At 31.7% G+C, this 12,218-nt stretch overlaps 2 pseudogenes; both read left to right on the top strand.

The window, feature by feature from the left end:
- Nucleotides 1-4,885: 4,885 nt before the first annotated feature.
- On the top strand, nt 4,886-6,476 carry LOC112001820 (rust resistance kinase Lr10-like; annotated as a pseudogene).
- Nucleotides 6,477-10,157: 3,681 nt separating this feature from the next.
- Nucleotides 10,158-11,789, top strand: LOC112001821 (LEAF RUST 10 DISEASE-RESISTANCE LOCUS RECEPTOR-LIKE PROTEIN KINASE-like 2.4; annotated as a pseudogene).
- The last annotated feature ends 429 nt before the right edge of the window (nt 11,790-12,218 follow it).

Genomic DNA, 12,218 nt, shown 5'->3' with positions numbered 1-12,218 from the left:
TCAAAAATAAAAAATAAAAATTAAAGAAAATGAAAGAAAAATCAGAAACCTCCGGTTCAATTAGCAAAATTGAAAACCAGAATAGCTAAATTGGTTCTTGTAATTGAAAAAGAAGAAACAAAACTGGAAGCCAATGAGATAAAAATTTTATATTTGTAGTAAAATGAAAAGAGATTTGAGAAAAATTTCATATATTTGGGTGAAATGAGACTGGAACCTATAGTCTTGCCCATACATGTATATACCTATGGTTTTAAAAATCGAATCGAACCAGTTGGTTCAACCAGGAACTAGACATTAATTCGGCTTGATTGCTTCAAAAATCAAAAATTAAAGAAAATGAAAGAAAAATTGGAAACCTCCGGTTCAATTAGCAAAATTGAAAACCGGAGTAGCTAAACTGGTTCTTGTAATTGAAGAAGAAGAAACAAAACTGGAAACCAATGAGATAAAAATCTTATATTTGTAGTAAAATGAAATGAGATTTGAGGAAAATTTCATATATTTGGGTCAAATGAGACTGGAAAAGACTCAGATTTGGGGGTGAGAAAAGGAAAATGAAGAAGAACTACTTTGTTGGATGAAATGAGAAGTCCACAAGCTTTAAGCTTGACTGCCATTTAAATTCTGCTGAAGAACTCTGGTACTCAGAGAGAGAGAGGGCCAAACTAATAATAATAACTAGCCTCATCACACGTGCTTCGTGTGTGAGATGAGGCATTTATTTATTTATTTTAGTGGTCTTATTTTGTAGCAAAACAAAAATTTGTGTTTTATTTTGAGAATCTAATTTATAAATGGATAAAGCAATTTGAAAATTAACAAGAAAGTAGCTTCAAATAATGTTAATGGTAACAAGAATGTTATGAAACTTATAAAAAAAATTAATTAAATTTAAATAATAATAAATGTCACTTTATAAGTTAATATATATATATATATACAAGTCAATATTAGAAAAATATTTAAAATATATATTAGTTTCAAAAATGAAAAATACAATAAGAATCTCTAACTCGTATCCGTAAAATCCACAATTGTTCGTTTGTCTTAAAAAAATGGTATTTATATATGTAATTCTCCTAATGCAAAATAATGATTAAAAAAAAGTTTTGTTCTTAAAAAATAAAGAAGGCTTTTATTAAAAAATACATATTGATCTATTTATAAGAAAATTAAGAATAATCAGAGAAAAAAAATTGTTGCGTTGATTATTTATGTAAACTTATCAACTTTTAGGAAAATATACCTTAACCACTTTGTTTAATGAAAACTATGTATATGGTATAAAAGTAATAAGAAGAAAAATATTTAATGCATTTGTCATTTACACAAAGTGGAAAACATTGACACTGTAGGAGTAACAGCATTGCTAGAGCACTTTTGTGTGGACTAATATTGAATGTGAATCAATGATAAGTGTGGATGCACTTTCTGGACATTTATGGTGTGTTTAGATATCGCTTATTTTACTGAAAACTAAAAATATTATATCAAAATAATTTTTAAATGTGTGAATAGTGTTGTGAAATCCATTTTTAATAAAAGTTTTGGTAAAAAAAGAGGTTTGTGGGTCTTGTAAACAGTGCACGGGACCCACCGAAAAGACAAAAACACGCTTCTAAAAAAAAAAGAAAAAACGCAGATGTAGACGCTATAATCAGTATTCAAATGGGTACTTAGAAGTCTTTCCTAGGAATCTCTCAATGAAAAGAAGGTCTTTCCTAGGAAAATTAAGTCTACAATTGAGGCTGGTTAATTAGTCTTAACCAAAGACTTTTTTTTTCTTTTTCGTGTTCTTAATTATTGGGTGTATGGGTTAAAAAGAGAGGCTGTTTGCTTCTCATAATCTTTGGAAATGTGGTTAAATCATTGTGTTTCAGATTTTTTTGCACGATAGTCTTTTCCTCCTTTAGTGTGGCTCGCACCGACAAAAGACTTAAGTATATAACAAATTATTTTTTTTACAATTTTTTATATTTTCCATGAAAGTTGTATTAAAAAATTTCTAAAATGATCCATTAATAAATGTTCTAAAGCCCTTTTGGATATATATCATTGTTAGTTTTTTTAAGACTTTCTCTCCTCTTCTCGTGTGTGTGTGTTAAAATACTTAGTATTCTAAAATAATAATAATAATAATAATAAAATGTTCTAAGGGTACCTATTAACATGATCCATTAAATAATACTACTTACTTTCTACGGTAATGGATTTTTGTGTTGCACGCCGGATAGTCATCATATCCTAAGATCTTAATGGTTGACAAATTGTCATCCCGTCCATATTTTTAGCGTGTCAGGTTAAGTTTGAATCTTGATCACCAAAAGTTTACAATTGACCTGGAAATTAGTGTAATTTTGAGATTATTATTGTTAGAGCATTTTAATATTATATAATTAAAATGGATTAATATGACAATATAAATATAAAGATATGTGAGTTAATATGGAAGATAAGAAGTTAGTGAAATGTTTAATCCCACATTGAAAATGAGAGAGACTCTTTTATTTTATTTTTAATTGTGGTGATTAATGGGCTGATATGTATTGGTTACAAAAATTAGCTAACCAAGAGCTTAAATCTCCTTAAAGAAAGCGAGTGTCACGCCTCAGTCAAAAATAGTATTATCTTATTTCCATTATTATTGTGTTTGCACCAACATTAATATTATTAAGCACCCGGTACTTATGTCATCCTCCAACAAAAAGGTGATTAAATTATAGAATGGTAATTGATGATTTTAAAAGAAAAAAAATATAGATGGGTTTTAATTCTTTTCTCCACCCCCAATAATGGCCCTAAAATATTGGGCTAATAGAAATCCAATCCAATTAAAACTATAACTTATTTCTCACAAAAAAATGAAGTTTTAGTTAGCTCAACTGGTAAAGAGTTTTGACACCATAGGTTATAAATTATCTCACAAAAAATGAGTTTTAATTAGCTCAACTGGTAAAGAGTTTTGACGCCATAGGTTATAAATTATCTCAAAAAAAAAAATTATAGCTTATCTATGTATAAAGTTGAATAAATACTTGTGTCTAAACTACAAGAAATTTTGTTATTTTCAACGGTTGAAACCATTGAAAAAAGTACTAAAACCGACGAAAAATGTATTTTCAACAGTTGGAGTGAATGTAGAGAACCGTTATTAAAAACCGTGTTGAGAATATTTTTCTACGGCCTATACAACCGTTGAAAAAAGTTTTACTCTTTTATCACCAGGCACTTAACTGTTGATAAAGGGCATTTTGAGATAAGTTTCAACAATTTGTAACTATTGAAATAATTATTTATCATTAAAAAAAAAAAAATTTGGATGTGCTATTTCACATTGATTTTATTAATTTTTAATAAGATAGAATGTGTAGTAATTTTTATTGAGTAGATATATAATTGGTTTTTTTATTATTTTTTTTTATAGTTCGTTAATATTATACTCTTAATTAGTATTTTCACTAGTTTGTACTCATTAACTCACTTGACACAAAAATTAAAAAACTTAAGTAGACACATGACACAAAATTAGCCCATAATTAAAATCTAATTTGAAATTTTATAGAATTTTCTCTTAGTTTTGGTCTTAAATTATATATATAGATAGAATTTGATACATCTGTCCGTGGACAAGGACGATGTCATGCGGGCTGGGCTGATCAAAATCAAGTCCGGGTTGCCTCAATTTGATTCAGGCATGTCCTTTCGGCCCTTTTTTTTCATGGGCAAGTAATGTTGTACCCGTTGCACACGGCTCCACACACCTTCACGATTCCTAAAGAAGCCCACAACGTTTTTTGAGTGCTCTGAGGTTTTAAAGAGTCTTTCCACTTGGAGTCAATGGTGAAGATGAGTGGCAAATTCACCTCTGTGGGGTCTCTGGCTGTGGAACCAAAGGGATTTTCCAATGCACCGACAATATGTTTCACTTTTCTCTAACAATTTCAGCCTGTTTTCCAGGTCTTCCTTATCAAATTTCCAAGTCAAGTACCCTGTTAATCTGAGAAACTACATATTATATTATATATAAGGAAGGAAGAAGAAAATAAGTTGCACAAAAACGTTTGTTTTGTTTTTCACATTGAGGAATAGAAATAACTTTGTTACTGGTATGCTTCCCATTCTTAGTTCACACCCTCAAAGTTGTTTGTGCATCTTGCATAGTTTTTGAAAAAAGAAATTTCAACATATATCCAAAGATCCAACTGGAGAGGAGTGGAAGGCAGTACAGATTTGAAACCATCCGTCTTATCCACCTGAAAATTTACTATCTTACACCCCAATGTTCAATCATTCAGCTTCCCCTTAAATGCAAATGGGAGAAACAATAAATTGCAGTGTAATTGAAATTATGTGTTTGATGATTGTTACATGCAAATGGGAGAAACAATAAATTGCAGTGTAATTGAAATTATGTGTTTGATGATTGTTACAGTTGTCATAATAGAGGAATTTTCATTTTGCCAATATGGAGAAAGGTATTGACAAGGGAACACACATGTGCATTTGCAAAAATGCTTATAAATTTAGTTGTTTCAATGCATTAATTATCCATAATGCATGTTTATGACTTGCTGCGATTCTGATTTATATATGCTATAAGAGAAATGTTAATTTCTACAATATTCTTACAAGGAATCATAAGTTGCATGTTGTTATTGACTATTATTGGTAGGTAAAAAAAACTGTGGGTTTAAATTAAAACTAATTATAACAACTTACTACTTATAATTTGTTGTAAAAATTTTGTAAATATAGTAGCACTTCTCATGCAGTAATCCTTTAACTTTCTTGTTATAATCGATATACTGTTGATATTTCTATAAAAGAAAAATACTACCATTTTGGACATTCAATTTTTTTTCTTCTTATTCAACTAATAGTAATGTCCTTTACAGCTTTTGATACATGGAGTCAGAGATTGAAAGTGATGGTGAAAGGTAACATGCTTATCTAATCATTTTTATTTATTTATTTTTATGAATAAGCAAAAGTGGAACAAATACAGCTCAAAACAACTCAAAGAAACAAGCAGCCAAGTTGCAAACACTAGGTTGATAAAGCAACCCCAAAGAAACCCTAGACACACATAAACCCCAACCCACCTAACCTCAAATACAAAAAACCATCAACTAAAAGGGCATACAGCTCAACAAATAGATCTCCCAAACCCCATACATAACTTCAACAAGTAGATCTCCCAATCAAAATTTTTTATGTTGATACTAATATCCACATGTTTTGTTGGACAATATAACCTATAGAACTCAAATAATTCCATATGGAATTGATCTAGAGTCTTCAACGCATAAACTGCAGTGATATATAAGGTTCGGCTATCATTTTTGATAAAGCCTCCACTTGCTCCATTTTTGTATCATTCAATACGATATACTGACTACTTGTATGTACGGAATACATTTGTACAAAAACTAAAAGTTTCATGGTTCATCATTTTCCTTCAGGGCTCCCTATCTCCTATCAATTAGAAACTAACTCCTTCGTTCTTTTTAAGGTACTGAATGCCAATTGATCCATAGCATGTGCTTCTTCATCGTTACTCTCGAGTCACCACAAGAAAATGCAATTTTATTGAGGTTCAAGACATTATCAATATGTAGTTTGAGTTACTGTCACCACATAATTCCATAATCTTTGTTCTTTTATTACAGCTACTTTATCTATAGGAATTAGAGTTCTAATGTTTATAACCTGTTGCTTCAGGAGAAATTTCTTGTCAATTAAAAATACTAATTTTGGAAGAAGGAAACTCAAACTCATTAGATTGTTGAGGCCTTTCTAAGGAATCGTGGACCTCTTGTTATTATAAGATACAATTATTCAAATATAAAGACAATGAACAAGTCCTTTAATGATAAATTAGGCAAGGGGCCTATGGTAGTGTTTATAAGGGGAAGTTACAAGACAGATGTTTTGTGGCAGTGAAGGTTTTGAAAGAATCAAAACGTAATGGAGAGGAATTCATTAATGAGGTTGCAAGTATTAGTAGGACCTTCCATGTCATCATTGTCACTCTTAAGAGCTTTTACATTAAGGGTTCTAAAAGAGCTCTTATCTATGAGCTTATGCCTAATGGATCTCTTGAAAAGATCATATATAAAGGAAATCCTTCAAATTCGAATCACCAATTGGGGTGGGAAAAATTATACAAGATTGTAATTGGCATTGCACGAGGCTTCGAGTACTTGCATAGAGGTTGCAACACACAAATTTTGCATTTTGACATAAAGCCTCACAACATTCTTTAATTTGGATGAGAATTTTTGCTCAAAAATTTCTTATTTTGGCTTTGCAAAGATATGCCCCAAAGAAAAGAGTATTATATCAATAGTGGGTGCAAGAGGAACTACAGGGTATTAGCTCCCAAAGTATTTTGTAGAAATTTTGGAAAGATCTCTTACAAGTGAGATGTTTATAGCTATGAAATGATAGTTTTAGAGTCTGTTTGGATATAACTTATTGTTGCTGAAAGTTGCTAAAAACTGATTGTTGCTGAAAACACTGTAGCAAAATAATTTTTAAATGTGTAAATAGTACCGTGGGACCCATTTTTAATATTTTTTAATGAGTAAACAGTGCATGAACAGTGCGTGAACAGTGTGCACTGTTCATGCACAGTAATTTTTGTCCCACAAAGTCAACAAAAGCTGGCAAAAAAAAAAAAAANTGAGTGTGTCTCTTTGCAAATCCCTCCCAAACCTTGCTTGTCTTCTCCACCAAAAGATCACCAATAGGCTCTTCTAATGTAATAATATCAATACAATATTACTTTACGCACTAAAATAAACCTCTTCCTTTAAGGAAAACATTGACTCTAGGAGGTGATGAACTTTGTGAACTGTATTATGTTTAGCTTGTCAAGGAATATCTTTTCTTTGTTGCTTAAAATATTTGATGAGATCCGACTTTATGGCCTTTCACAATGACCTTGCTGTTAACCCGTGTAACACACAAGAAAGAAGAAAATGTTTAACCATGATACTACTATAGTACTCAACAAATTCCATACTCCGTAATTGAAGCTTTTTTTTTTTTTTTCCTGAATAATATAATTAAAAAAATTGTACTACATTTATATAAATGACAAATGCATCAATTTTTTTAATCTTTTTATTACTTTTATACCATAAATAGCTAATTAATCAAAATGTTTCAGGTATATTCTCCTAAAAATGGATAAGTTGCTTCTCCCAAAAAAAAAAAAAAAAAGGATAAGTTTAAATAAATGATCGGTGTAACATTTTTTCCTCCTCTTATTATTCTTATAACATATTCAAGATATGATTATATATATATATATATATATGTTTCTATCTTTATCTAAAAAAGATATGTTCCTATAAATAGATATTTTTTTTTAGAAGAGACCTATAAATAGATAATTAAATCAAAGTCTTCTTTATTTTCCAAGAAAAAAACTTACATTATTATTTTTCTGCATTCGGTGAATTAGAGATATAAATACTTTTTTCTAAAGAAGAATGAACAATTGTGAATTTCATGGCTAGGAGTTAGAGATTCTTACTGCATTTGTCATCTATTTAAAATATATATATATATATATTTTTCTTAGATTGACTAGTATAAGTTAGACTTCAGAAATGTAAAACCACGTTTATAAAAATCAAGTTCTAAATATTCTCTAAATTATTTAATGAAAAATCAAGTTCTAAAATGTTTAAACTCCAAAGAATGTTAACGAGGCAACTCACCAGGACTAGCTGTTATGAGAGATTTATATGGATCTTGGGAGTTTAATGTACGAGCAGAAGAGGAATAAGTTAATAACAATAGAATTGGGGATGTGAATATGGGCTTCCCGTTATCCCGTATGATATGAAGTTAAAGGACGTTGCTGGGTCCCTAGGCGTTTCCGTGGAGGAGGATAGCATGTGAGCCGGTCGTATTTAGGTTCGGCTTAAGCTCCATTTTGGTTCAGGCCCCCGTTTTTCATGGGCAATTAATTGTACCGAATCACACGATTCAAATAATGCGGGACCGAAACAAACTTTTGACACCTCTGAACTTTTGAAAATGAAATAAGAAAATGAGTACAGTGAGTCTTTTCACTGCGCGTTAATGAAGAAGATGAGTGGGAAATTCGCTAGTGGGGTCTATGGCTGTGGAAGGAAGGGATTTCCCAATGCACATACTATGTTTCAGACGGCTATACCCCATTTGGCCAAAATAGCCAAATACTACTGTTTATCAAAATATATACATATCAATTTACTATTGTTTTGAAAATATATAAGGTTCTCTGCCATATTTTTAAAATTCGAGTTTGTCGTGTAACTCGAGTTGATATTTGAAAAAATTGTTGGAAAATTTTTGATGGAACTCTAGTTCATGGAACTCGAATACCATGAAAAACTCGAGTTTGGGAAACTCGAGTACTCAAAAAATGATAAACCTTTATATATTTTCGAAACAGTAGTAGATTGATATATATTTCGATAAAAAGTGCTATTGTGGCATTTTGGCCTACCCTACCTTGCTCTAATGGTTCCAACCTGGTTTCACAAGTCTTCCTTTTTTTTAGTTTCCAAGTCAAGTACAGGCTTGTTAGGGCAACTACATATAGTGGAGGAAGAAGAAAAGAAGCTATCCAAACACTTTGTTTGAGTAATAGCTAGATTGTTGTTTTTGAATTGTAATATTCGATTTCTGCTAGCGAATCGGGAGTTTTGGGATGCTTCTGTTCTCTCTTTGCTTTCTTTCTTCTGTCACACTTCGTTCTGCTTCCTCAGCTGAAGAGAAAAGAGCATACACCCAAATTGTCCCCTTCAATGTGGAAATTTAGTACATTGGCTTTCCATTCCCAAAATTCACACCCAGTGTGGTTTACTGCAGTTAATTGTGACGAAACAACTCCGACGATCCACTGCCACTGGGGCGGGGAGAAACCATAGAAGTTATTACATCTCTCACATAACACCACAAATTATACTGTTAAGGACCTTTCGCTTTGGGAATACTTGAATACCAACAAATGGAATACTTATATACCAATTTTACTCTTCCCAATTCTCCATTTATGTCTTTTAAACTCATCACACCCATTCGGACCCTATTTAAATGCAATCGCACTCTTCGTTTTACTTCCCCTAGAAATTTTAAAAAATGAGATGCGGAAATCATAAAATCTACCATACTCATTCAAACAAGGCTTCTCAGAGTTTTCCTTCTGGATGTTCAACTATTCAGCTCCCAGTACAAGAGCATTCACATAAAGATGAACTAATTATAACTGCTGAGTTCGAGCTTGAAGTCCATGTATCTAATGCTTGTAGCAGTTGTTATAGTAGAGGAGGTCTATGTAAACTTATTGGCAACAAGGGAAAATTTCATTGTAACATTACAGAGAAAGATATAGACATCGGAATAACCCAAAAAGGTTTGGATCTACACATATATTTAAAATGCATGTAGAGTTCTTTGCATATAAATTTCTTTACATTCTTATGTTATAGTAAATCCTTTACATTCAGAATTAGTGTATTAGAAATACAATTAACTTTGTTACTGGTGGGCTTCCTATTCTGAAATAGCTCACACCCAGAAAGTAGTTTGTGCATTTTGCATAGTTATAAAAAATAGAACTTTTAAAAAACCTCCAAAGATCCAACTAAAGAGCAGTGGGAGACAGTACAATTTTGAAATGATCTCTCACCCTAATATCATGTTACTATGAAACAATAAAACAGAGAGTTTTATAGCAGAGTTTATGTGTTTGATGAATGTTCCTATTGTTATAGTAGAGGGATTTTTCATTGTGCCAATTTGGAAAAAGGTGTTGACAAGGGAATTTTCAAATTAGCAAAAATTCCTATAAATTTCGTTGGTTTCTATGCATTAATTATTCTTAATATATGTATATGACTTGCTGCTATTCTGTTCCATGCCACAATCCACATACCACTCTTCTGCAGCCCTAGATTTAGTAGACTCAGATTGGCTCCTTCTTTTAGGAAATTAGAAATAGATTGAACTTTCTTGTTATAAAATCTATATCAGATAAATGTAGACTGAAGTTCATTGCTCTTTGTTAAATACTGTTGAGATTTCAAAGAATACCAATTTTTGCTCTGTCAATATGTTGCATAAATTACTTTTTTTTTTAAATTATTCAACCAATGGCAATGTTCTTTGCAGATTCTGATACCGGGTGTAAGAGGGTGAAAGTGATGGGGATAGGTAACATACTTCTTTAATCAAATCATTTTTTTATTATTTTTACATGCTTTCTTGGACAGCCTATTCTATAGAACTGAAATGATTCCATGTGGAAGTGATCTAGTATGTCTTCAACTCTTAAACTGTGACCCCTTTTTAACCCCTTCTCACCGTGTGTTTAATTATCAAATCTTTTAGAGTATTATTCATGCAATGGTATTAGGTTTTGTTATCAGTTTTGGTAATGGCTCCATTTGCTCCATCTTTTATAATTCAATACCATGTACTTGTTTGTATCAAATCCATCGGTACAATAGCTAATTTTTCATAGTTCATGATTTTCCTCCAAGGCTCCCTATCTCCCATCCATCAAAACATATATCCTTTATTCTGCTTATAATACTGGATGCCAAGTCATTATTCTTGTGTCACCACAAGAAAATGCAATAGAGCTTCAAGACATTATCAACATGTAGTTTGAGTTATTGTCGTGTCACCATATTACTTCATAACCTCTATTCTTTTATTACAGCCACTTCTTTTGCTGGAACTGGAGTTTTGATTGTTATAATCTACTGCTCCTGGAGAAAGCTCTCGTCAATTAAAAGTATTAATTTTTGGAAGAAGGAAAATGTAACTCATCAGAGAGTCAAGGCGTTTCTAAGGAATCATGGACCTCTTACTATTAGAAGATACAATTATTCAGATATAAAGATAATGACCAAGTCCTTTAATGATAAATTAGGCCAAGGAGGCTATGGTAGTGTTTATAAGGGGAAGTTACAAGACGGCAGTTTTGTGGCTGTGAAGGTTTTGAATAATTCATCAAAAGGTAATGGAGAGGAATTCATTAACGAGGTTGCAAGCATTAGTAGGACCTCCCATGTTAACATTGTCACTCTAAAGGGCTTTTGCTTTGAGGGATCTAAAAGAGCTCTTATCTATGAGTTTATGCCTAATGGATCTCTTGAGAAGTTCATATATAAAGGAAATCCTTCAAGTTCTAATCATCAATTGGGTGGGAAACATTATACAAGATTGCTATTGGCATTGCACGAGGCTTAGAGTACTTGCATAGAGGTTGCAACACACAAATTTTGCATTTTGACATAAAGCCTCAAAACATTCTTTTGGATGAGAAATTCTGTCCAAAAATTTCTGATTTTGGCCATGCAAAGATATGCCCCAGAGAAAAGAGTATGATATCAATGGTTGGTGCAAGAGGGACTACTGGATATATTGCTCCCGAAGTATTTTGTAGAAATTTTGGAGGAATCTCTCACAAGTCAAATGTCTATAGCTAGAGAATGATGGTTTTAGAAATGACAGGAGGCCGAAAGAATATTGATGCTAGTGTTGATTTTACTAGGGAGATATATTTTCCACATTGGATTTACAAGCGTCTTGAACTAAATGAAGAATTAGGCCTGCTAGGCCTTTTAAATGAAGGAGATGAAGACAATGCGAGGAAGATGATAATAGTGAGTTTATGGTGCATACAAACTGACACATCGAACCGACCATCAATGAGTAGTGTAGTGGAAATGTTGGAAGGAAGTCTTGACTCTTTGCAAATCCCCTCCAAACCTTAGTTGTCTTCTCCCCTAAGATCACCAATAGCTTCTTCCATTGTAATGGTGTCAATTCAATATGACTATATGTACTAAAATACATCCCTTCTTTCAAGGGAATCTTTGAGTCTAAAAGGTAATGAACTTTGTGAATTGTATTTATTTATAGCTTGGCAATGAACATCTTTTCTTTGTTCATTAAAATATATGATGAAACCTGATTTTATGGCCTCACAATGAATTAGTAATGCCAAAAGTCCAGTAGTATATTTGAGAATTTTGATTTTTGTTTGTTTGGAAATAACTTATTTAGCTTTTTGTTGAAATTTTTTTGTTATAAACGTGCTAAATTATACTTGTACTTTAAAAAAGTAAGAAAAAGTGAGATTTTAAAAAACGCATAAAAGCCAAAAAGCAAAATATTAGCTTATAAGCTAGTCCCAACGCACA

Source organism: Quercus suber, unplaced genomic scaffold (genome assembly GCF_002906115.3).
Source record: "Quercus suber isolate HL8 unplaced genomic scaffold, Cork oak 2.0 scaffold_11, whole genome shotgun sequence".
Lineage (NCBI taxonomy): Eukaryota > Viridiplantae > Streptophyta > Magnoliopsida > Fagales > Fagaceae > Quercus > Quercus suber.
The sequence above is the reverse complement of the archived record's forward strand: the minus strand, read 5'-3'. Positions and strand labels throughout refer to the sequence as shown.